This window comes from Panthera uncia, unplaced genomic scaffold (genome assembly GCF_023721935.1).
Source record: "Panthera uncia isolate 11264 unplaced genomic scaffold, Puncia_PCG_1.0 HiC_scaffold_2108, whole genome shotgun sequence".
Lineage (NCBI taxonomy): Eukaryota > Metazoa > Chordata > Mammalia > Carnivora > Felidae > Panthera > Panthera uncia.
In genome coordinates, this window is record NW_026058809.1 from 406 (window position 1) to 9,685 (window position 9,280).

The following is a 9,280-nucleotide window of genomic DNA, read 5'->3' on the forward strand; positions in this document are numbered from 1 at the left end:
ATGTCTCTGACCCTTTGTGGTCTTTGCAACATTCCACTCAGAGTCCCCCTTATGATCTCTTGTAGGGCTGTTTTAGTGGTGATGAATTACTTCAGTTTTTCTTTGAGAAAACCTTTATCTCTCTTTGTATTCTGAATGACAGGTTTGCTGGATAAAGGATTCTTGGCTGCACATTTTTCCTATTCAGAACATTGAAAATTTCCTGCCATTCCTTTCTGGCTTGCCAAATTTCAGTAGATAGTTCTGCTATTACATTTATGTGTCTACCCTTGTACATTAAGGCCTATTTGTCCCCAGCTGCTTTCAGAATTCTCTCTTTATCTTTGTATTTTTCCAGTTTCACTATGATATGATGTGCAGAAGATCAATTCAAGCTATGTCTGAAGGGAGTTTTCTGTGCTGATGCTGCTTCTTTGAATTTGCAATTCGATATATTCACCACAAAGCTTGACAAAAAGAGGGCTCAACCTTTGTTTTTACAATTATACTCTAATGTTTTCCTCAGTCATTTTACCTATGTTCATAAACCACTGATTATTTTTACAAAATCATGAAGATATTGGCACCCTGTATCTTCTATTTGGTGCATGAGTTGGAATAATGGGAACTACCTTAAATGTTCTAATCCATGCCAAACTAGGTCAATCCAGAGCCGTACTGTAAGATGACAAAATTTATAATGTAATTGTGACTGCCCACACATATTCATAATGATTTTCTTCATAATATTGTCTATTAATTGGAGGGTTTGGAAAGTGACTAGTACTACTAATAATTGGAATATCTGATATACCATTTCTCTGAATCAACAATAAAAGCTTCTGACTATTACCACCATCATTTGTACTCTTACATCATCGATAGTTAAAACAGGTTCAGGAACCGGTTGGACTGTATATCCACCTCTAGCTGGCAATCCAGCACACACAGGAGCATCAATAGATCTATTTTTCCCCTTTACTTAGCAGGTGTATCCTCAATTTTAGTGGCTATCAACTTCATTACTATATCAACATGAAGCCACCTGTTATATCCCAATATGAAACACCTTTATTAATTTGTTTTGTCCTAATTACAGCTGTTCTACTTCTGTCACTTTCAGTTTTAGCAACTGGAATTGCTATGTTACTAACAGAAGACAACCTAAGTACCACATTCTTTGACCCTACAGAAATATGAGACACTATTTTATAACATCTATATTGATATATTGATTCTTCTGGCACCCTGAAGTGTATATCCTAATTTTACCCGATTTGGGAATGATTGCACAGATTATTACCTACTATTCAGGAGTAAAAAAAAAGAACCCTTTGTATAGATAGAAATAGTTTCAGCCATAAGTCCATCAGATTCCTAGCTTTCACTGCATGAGCTCACCATATATTTACTGTAGGCATGAATGCCAACACATGAGCATACCTTACATCAGCCTTTGTAATTATTGCTATCCAAACAGGAGTAAAAGTATTTAGTTGACTAACAACCTTTCATGGAGGCGACATCAAATGATCACCAGGCATGCTATGAGTCCTGGGTTTTATCTATTTATTCACAGTGGGGGGCTTAACAGGAATTGTATTAGCTAATTCATTCCTATATATTGTTCTCCATGACACATATTATATAGTAGCACATTTCCACTACGTCTTATCAATAGAAGCAGTATTTGCTATTATTGGAAGTTTCATTCATTGACTCCCTCTGTTTTCAGTCTGCACACTTAATTCTACTTAGGCAAAAGTTCACTTCATAATTATATTTGTTGAGGTTGATATAATCTTCTTCCCACAACACTTTCTTGACTTATCAAGAATACCTTCATGCTATTCCAGTTATCCAGATGTGTACACAACATGAAATACCATCTCATATACAGGCTCATTCATCTCATCACCACAGTTATATTAATAATCTTTATAGTTTGAGAAGCTTTTACATCCAAATGAGAAGTAGCAATGGTAGAGGCGATTAATTCTAACTTCAAATGACTACTCTGATGCCGTCCTCCATATCACATATTTGAAGAATCCACTTGCATAAGTCTAAAATAAGAAAGGAAGGAGTCAAAACTTCTCAAACTTGTTTCAAGCCAACACCATAACCATTACGTTTTTCTCAATAATGAGATATTAAAAATTACAAAACTTTGTCAAAGTTAAATTATAGGTTGAAGTCCTGTATATTTCTATGGCATACCCCTTTCAAATTAGGTTTCCAAGATGTGACATCTCCAATGATAAAAGAATACTTACATTTTCATGACAACATGCTGATGATCATCTTAATCAGCTCTTTAGTACTTTGTATTATTTCATTAATACTAACAACTAAATGGGGGCCCCTGGGTGGCTCAGTCAGTTAAGCATCCAGCTCTTGGTTTCAACCCAGGTAATGATCATGGTTCATGAGTTTGAGCCCCACATGAGGTCAATAATGACAGTGAAGAGCCTGCTTGGAATGATCTCTCCCTCTCTCTCTGCCCTTCCGCACTTGTTATCTCTCTCTCTCTCAAAATAAATATATAAACTTAAAAAAAATACTAAAAGGTAAATGTCACACCCCCTCGAGGAAGATGGCAGTGTAAGAGGACACTGGGCTCACCGTGTCCTGCTGATTGCTTAGATCCCACCCACATATATCTAATTTACCCAGAAAAATGCCAGAAGACTAGCAGAACGGACTCCCAGAGCCAAGCGTAGATGAGAGGCCCATGGAAGATGGTAGCAAGGGCGGAGAGGCGGTGCACACTACACGGACTGGTGGGAGGGAGCCAGGGTGGTGGAGGGGCAGCCAGCCCACCCAGAAAAGCAGAGCCCTGGAGTCTGGTTAGCAAAAGCTGAAGGGCCAGACTGCGTGAGCTCTGACAGCCAGCGGGACTTAACATCTGGAATGTTATAAGTCAACAGCTCTGCTCCGAGAGCGGGAAGGCTAGAGGACAACAGGAGGGAGAGTTGTTGACCCTCAGGAGGACAGAGCTCAGCTTGGCGGGGAACAAAGGTGCTCAACAGCGCCATCTCCCTCGCCCATCCCCCAGCCAAAATCCCAAAGGGAACCAGTTCCCTTCACAGAACTTGCTTGCACCGCTCAAACACTCAATGCTGTGCTTCTGTGGATCCATCCCTCCGACGAGTCTGCCTCCCTCCCGATGCCACAGGGCCCCTCCCGAAGTGGACCACCAAAGGCAAAGCAAGATGAGCCTAGCCCTCCTGCCCCTGTGCACCTTGCAGATCTACCCCGGCTAGTATGCCAGATCCAATCAAAACAGCATCACAAGCCTGGCAGTGTGCAAGTAGCCCAGAGAGAGGCCCAACCACTCGACAGTGAGTCCTGCCCTGGGAGAGGGGAAGATAAGGTACACACCAGTCTGACTGTGGCCCCAGCGGTGGGCTGGGGGAAGACATCAGGTTTGACTGCAGCCCCGCCCACCAATGCAAGTTACTCCAGACATCACAGGGGAAGAGCCCTGCAGTTCCCCACCACTCCACGGACTATCCAAAATGATGAAATGGAAGAATTCTCCTCAAAAGAAACTCCAGGACATAGCGACAGCTAATGAACTGATCAAAAACGATTTAAGCAATATAGCAGAAAATGAATTTAAAATAATAGTCATAAAATTAATCAATGGGCTTGAAAAAAGTATAGAGGACAGCAGAGAATCTATTACTACAGAGATCAAGGGACTAAGAAACAGTCAGGAGGAGCTTAAAAATGCTATAAATGAGGTGCAAAATAAAATGCAGGCGACCACAGCTCGGATTGAAGAGGCAGAGGAGAGAATAGGTGAATTAAAAGATAAAATTATGGAAAAAGAAGCTGAGAAAAAGATATAAAAAACATCCAGGAGTATGAGGGGAGACTTAGAGAACTAAGTGACATAATTAAAAGAAATAATATATGCATAATTGGGATTCCAGAGGAGGAAGAGAGAGGGAAAGGTGCTGAAGGTGTACTTGAAGAAATAATAGCTGACAACTTCCCTGATCTGGGGAAGGAAAAAGGCATTGAAATCCAAGAGGCACAGAGAACTCCCTTCAGACGTAACTTGAATCGAACTTCTGCACAACATATCATAGTGACACTGGCAAAATACAAGGATGAAGAGAGAATTCTGAAAGCAGCTAGGGATAAACATGCTCTAACATATAAAGGGAGACTGAGAAGACTCGTGACGGATCTGTGTACTGAAATTTGGCAGGCCAGAAAGGAATGGCAGGAGATCTTCAATGTGATGAACAGAAAAAAAAGTGCAGCTGAGAATCCTTTATCCAGCAAGTCTGTCATTTAGAAAAGAAGGAGAGATAAAGGTCTTCCCAAACAAACAAAAACTGAAAGAATTCATCACCACTAAACCAGCCCTACAAGATATCCTAAAGGGGATCCTGTGAGACAAAGTACCAGAAACCTCGCTACAAGCATGAAAACAGACATCACAATGACTCTAAACCCATATCTTTCTAAAATCACACTGAATGCAAATGGACTAAATGCACCAACCAAAAGACATAGGGTATCCGAATGGATAAAAAAACAGGACCCATCTATTTGCTGTCTACAAGAGACTCGTTTTAGACCTGAGGACACCTTCAGATTGAAAGTGAGGGGATGGAGAACTATTTATCATGCTACTGGAAGCCAAAAGAAAGCTGGAGTAGCCATACTTATATCAGACAAACTAGACTTTATTATTATTTTTTTTTATTTATTTTTTTTTATTTATTTTTGGGACAGAGAGAGAGACAGAGCATGAATGGGGGAGGGGCAGAGAGAGAGGGAGACACAGAATCAGAAACAGGCTCCAGGTTCCGAGCCATCAGCCCAGAGCCTGACGCGGGGCTCGAACTCACGGACCGCGAGATCGTGACCTGGCTGAAGTCGGACGCTTAACCGACTGCGCCACCCAGGCGCCCCAGACAAACTAGACTTTAAATTAAAGGCTGTAACAAGTGATGAAGAAGGGCATTGTATAATAATTACAGGGTCTATCCATCAGGAAGAGCTAACAATTATAAATGTCTATGCATATAATACAGGAGCCCCCAAATATATAAAACAATCACAAACATAAGCAACCTTATTGATAAGAATGTGGTAATTGCAGGGTACTTTAATAATCCACTTACAACATTGGATAGATCATCCAGACACACAGTCAATAAAGAAACAAGGGCCCTGAAGGATACATTGGATCAGACAGACTTGACAGATGTATTTAGAACTCTACATTCCAAAGCAACAGAATATATGTTCTTCTCGAGTGCACATGGAAAATTCTCCAAGATAGATCACATACTGGGTCACAAAACAGCCCTTCATAAGTATACAAGAATTGAGATCATACCAGGCATACTTTCAGACCACAATGCAATGAAGCTTGAAATCAACCACAGGAAAATGTCTGGAAAACCTCCAAAAGCATGGAGGTTAAAGAACATCCTACAAAGGAATGAATGAGTCAACCAGGCAATTAGAGAAGAATTTTAAAATTATATGGAAACAAATGAAAATGAAAATACAACAATCTAAACACTTTGGGATGCAGCAAAGGCAGTCCTTAGAGGAAAATACATTGCAATGCGGGCCTATCTCAAGAAACAAGAAAAATTCCAAATACAAAATCTAAAAGCACACGGAAAGGAAATACAGGCAGAACAGCAAAGACACCCCAAACCCAGCAGAAGAAGAGAAATAATAAAGATCAGAGCAGAAATAAACAATATAGAATCTAAAAAAAAACTATAGAGCAGATCAATGAAAGCAAGAGTTGGTTTTTTGAAAAAATAAACAAAATTGATAAACCTCTAGCCAGGCTTCTCAAAAAGAAAAGGGAGATGACCCAAATACATAAAATCATGAATGAAAATGGAATTATGACAATCAATCCCTCAGAAATGCAAGCAATTATCAGGGAATACTATGAAAAATTATATGCCAACAAACTGGACAACCTGGAAGTAATGGACAAATTCCTCAGCACCCACACACTTCCAAAACTCAAACAGGAAGAAAAAGAAAACTTGAACAGAACCATAAAGAGCAAAGAAATTGAATCAGTTATCAATAATCTCCCAACAAATTAACAGTCCAGGACCAGATGCTTTCCCTGGGGAATTCTACCAGACATTTAAAGCAGAGATAATACCCATACTTCTCAAGTTGTTCCAAAAAATAGGAAGGGAAGGAAAACTTCCAGACTCATTCTATGAAATCAGCATTATTTTGATTCATAAACCAAACAGAGACCCAGGAAAAAAAAAGAGAACTACAAGCCAATATCCCTGATGAATATGGATGCAAAAATTCTCAATAAGATACTAGCAAAACGAATTCAACAGCATATAAAAAGAATTATTCACCATGACCAAGTGGGATTCATTCCTGGGCTGCAGGGCGGTTCAACATTCACAACTCAATCAATGTAATATATCACATTAATAAAAGGAAAGAAAAGAACCATATGATCCTGTCAATCGATGCAGAAAAACCATTTGACAAAATTCAGCATCCTTTCTTAATAAAAACCCTCGAGAAAGTCAAGATAGAAGGAACATACTTAAATATCATCAAAGCCATTTATGAAAAGCCCACAGCTAATATCATCATCAATGTGGAAAAACTGAGAGCTTTCTCCCTGAGATCAGGAACATGACAGGGATGTCCACTCTCACCGCTGTTGTTTAACATAGTGCTGGAAGTTCTAGCATCAGCAATCAGACAACAAAAGGAAATCAAAGGCATCACAATTGGCAAAGATGATGTCAAGCTTTCACTTTTTGCAGATGACATGATATTATACATGGAAAACCCAATAGACTCCACCAAAAGTCTGCTAGAACTGATACATGAATTCAGCAAAGTCGCAGGGTACAAAATCAATGTACAGAAATCAGTTGCATTCTTATACACTAATAATGAAGCAACAGAAAGACAAATAAAGAAACTGATCCCATTCACATTTGCACCAAGAAGCATAAAATACCTAGGAATAAATCTAACCAAAGATGTAAAAGATCTGTATGCTGAAAAGTATAGAAAGCTTATGAAGGAAATTGAAGAAGATACAAAGAAATGGAAAAACATTCCATGCTCATGGATTGGAAGAATAAATATTGTCAAAATGTCAATACTACCCAAAGCTATCTACACATTCAATGCAATCCCAATCAAAATGGCACCAGCATTCTTCTAGAAGTTAGAACAAGCAATCCTAAAATTCATATGGAACCACAAAAGTCCCCGAATAGCCAAAGTAATTTTGAAGAAGAAGATCAAAGCAGGAGGCATCACAATCCCAGACTTTAGCCTCTACTACAAAGCTGTAATCATCAAGACAGCATGGTATTGTCACAAAAACAGATACATAGATCAATGGAATAGAACAGAGACTCCAGAATTGGACTCACAAAAGTATGGCCAACAACTCTGACGAAGCAGGAAAAAATATCCAATGGAAAAAAGACAGTCTCCTTAACAAGTGGTACTGGGAGAACTGGACAGCAACATGCATAAGAATGAAACTAGACCACTTTCTTAAACCATTCACAAAAACAAACTCAAAATGGATAAAGGACCTGAATGTGCGACAGGAAATCCTGAAAACCCTAGAGGAGAAAGCAGGGAAAACCTCTCCAACCTCAGCCTCAGCAATTTCTTACTTGACACATCCCCAAAGGCAAGGGAATTCAAAGCAAAAATGAACTATTGGGACCTCATGAAGATAAAAAGCTTCTGCACTGAAAAGGAAACAATCAACCAGACTAAAAGGCAACCCACAGAATGGGAAAAGATATTTGTAAATGACATATCGGACAAAGGGCTAGTATCCAAAATCTATAAAGAGCTGACAAACTCCACACCCATAAAAAACAAATAATCCAGTGAAGAAATGGGCAGAAAACATGAATAGACACTTCTCTAAAGAAGACATCCGGATGGCCAACAGGCCCATGAAAAGATGCTCAATGTCGCTCCTCATCAGGGAAATACAAATCAAAACCACACTCAGATATCATCTCACGACAGTCAGTGGCTAAAATGAACAAAACAGGAGACAATAGATTCTGGAGAGGATGTGGAGAAACGGGAACCCTCTTGCACTGTTGGTGGGAATGCAAATTGGTGCAGCCACTCTTATTGTTTATTCTAATGCTATCTGCTCTAGTACTATTCTCACCTGACCTCTTAGGAGACCCAGACAATTACAACCCTGCCAACCCTTTAAATACCCCATCACATATTAAGCCTGAATGATTCTTATTTGCCTATGCGATCCTCTGCTCCATCCCTAATATATTAGGAGGTGTACTAGCCCTACTTAATCTTTTCTATCTTAATTCTAGTGTTCATTCCCATACTTCAGACATCAAAACAGTGAAGTATAATATTTGGACCCCTATGAATGCTTATTCTGATTATTAATAGCAGACTTACTAACACTAACATAAATTGGAGGACAGCCAGATGAATGTTCATTTATCACTCTCAGTCAACTAACATCAATTCTATACTTTTACATTAACCTAATTCTCATGCCATTACAACTGTAATTGGAAACAACCTCAGGGCACCTGGGCGGCTCAGTCGGTTGAGCGTCTGACTTTGACTCAGGTCATGATCTCATGGTTCGTGAGTTTGAGTCTCACATCAGGCAAGCTGCTGTCAGCCTACCAGCGCAGAACCTGCTTTGGATCCTCTGTCCCCCTATCTCTAGCCCTCCCCTGCTTACACTCTCCCAAAACTAAACACATATTTAAAAAAATAAATAAATAAAACAACTTCATAAAATGAAGAGTTTTTGTAGCATATTCCCCCTAGGGCTCAAGGATGAAACAGCAGTTCTACCATCAGTACCCAAACCTGACACACAAAAAAAATGACAAGTGTTGACAAGGATATTGAAAAATTGGAACACTCATACACTACTGGTGGGAATGTAACATGGTATGGCCACTTTGGGAGATAGTTTGATAGCTTCTCAAAAATGTAAACATATAATTACCTATCCCAGTAATTTCACCTACAGGTCTCTATGCTGCCCCCCCCAAAATAAAAATACAAATGTTCACACAAAAATGCACAAAGTGTTTTTACTAACATTATTTATGGCAACTCCCAGGTGGAAACAACCCAATTGTTCAACTCGTGAATGGACAAGCAAAATGAGGTATATTCATTAAAAAAACCAACATTATTCAACCATGAAAATGAATGACATACTGATAATTCTACCACAATGATGAGCCTTGAAAACGTTATGCTAAGTGAAAGAAACCAGATA

The 9,280-nt window shown here is 39.3% G+C and overlaps 1 pseudogene; it reads left to right on the forward strand.

Moving 5' to 3' along the window:
* Positions 1 to 516: 516 nt before the first annotated feature.
* Positions 517 to 1,949, forward strand: LOC125917625 (cytochrome c oxidase subunit 1-like; annotated as a pseudogene).
* The last annotated feature ends 7,331 nt before the right edge of the window (positions 1,950 to 9,280 follow it).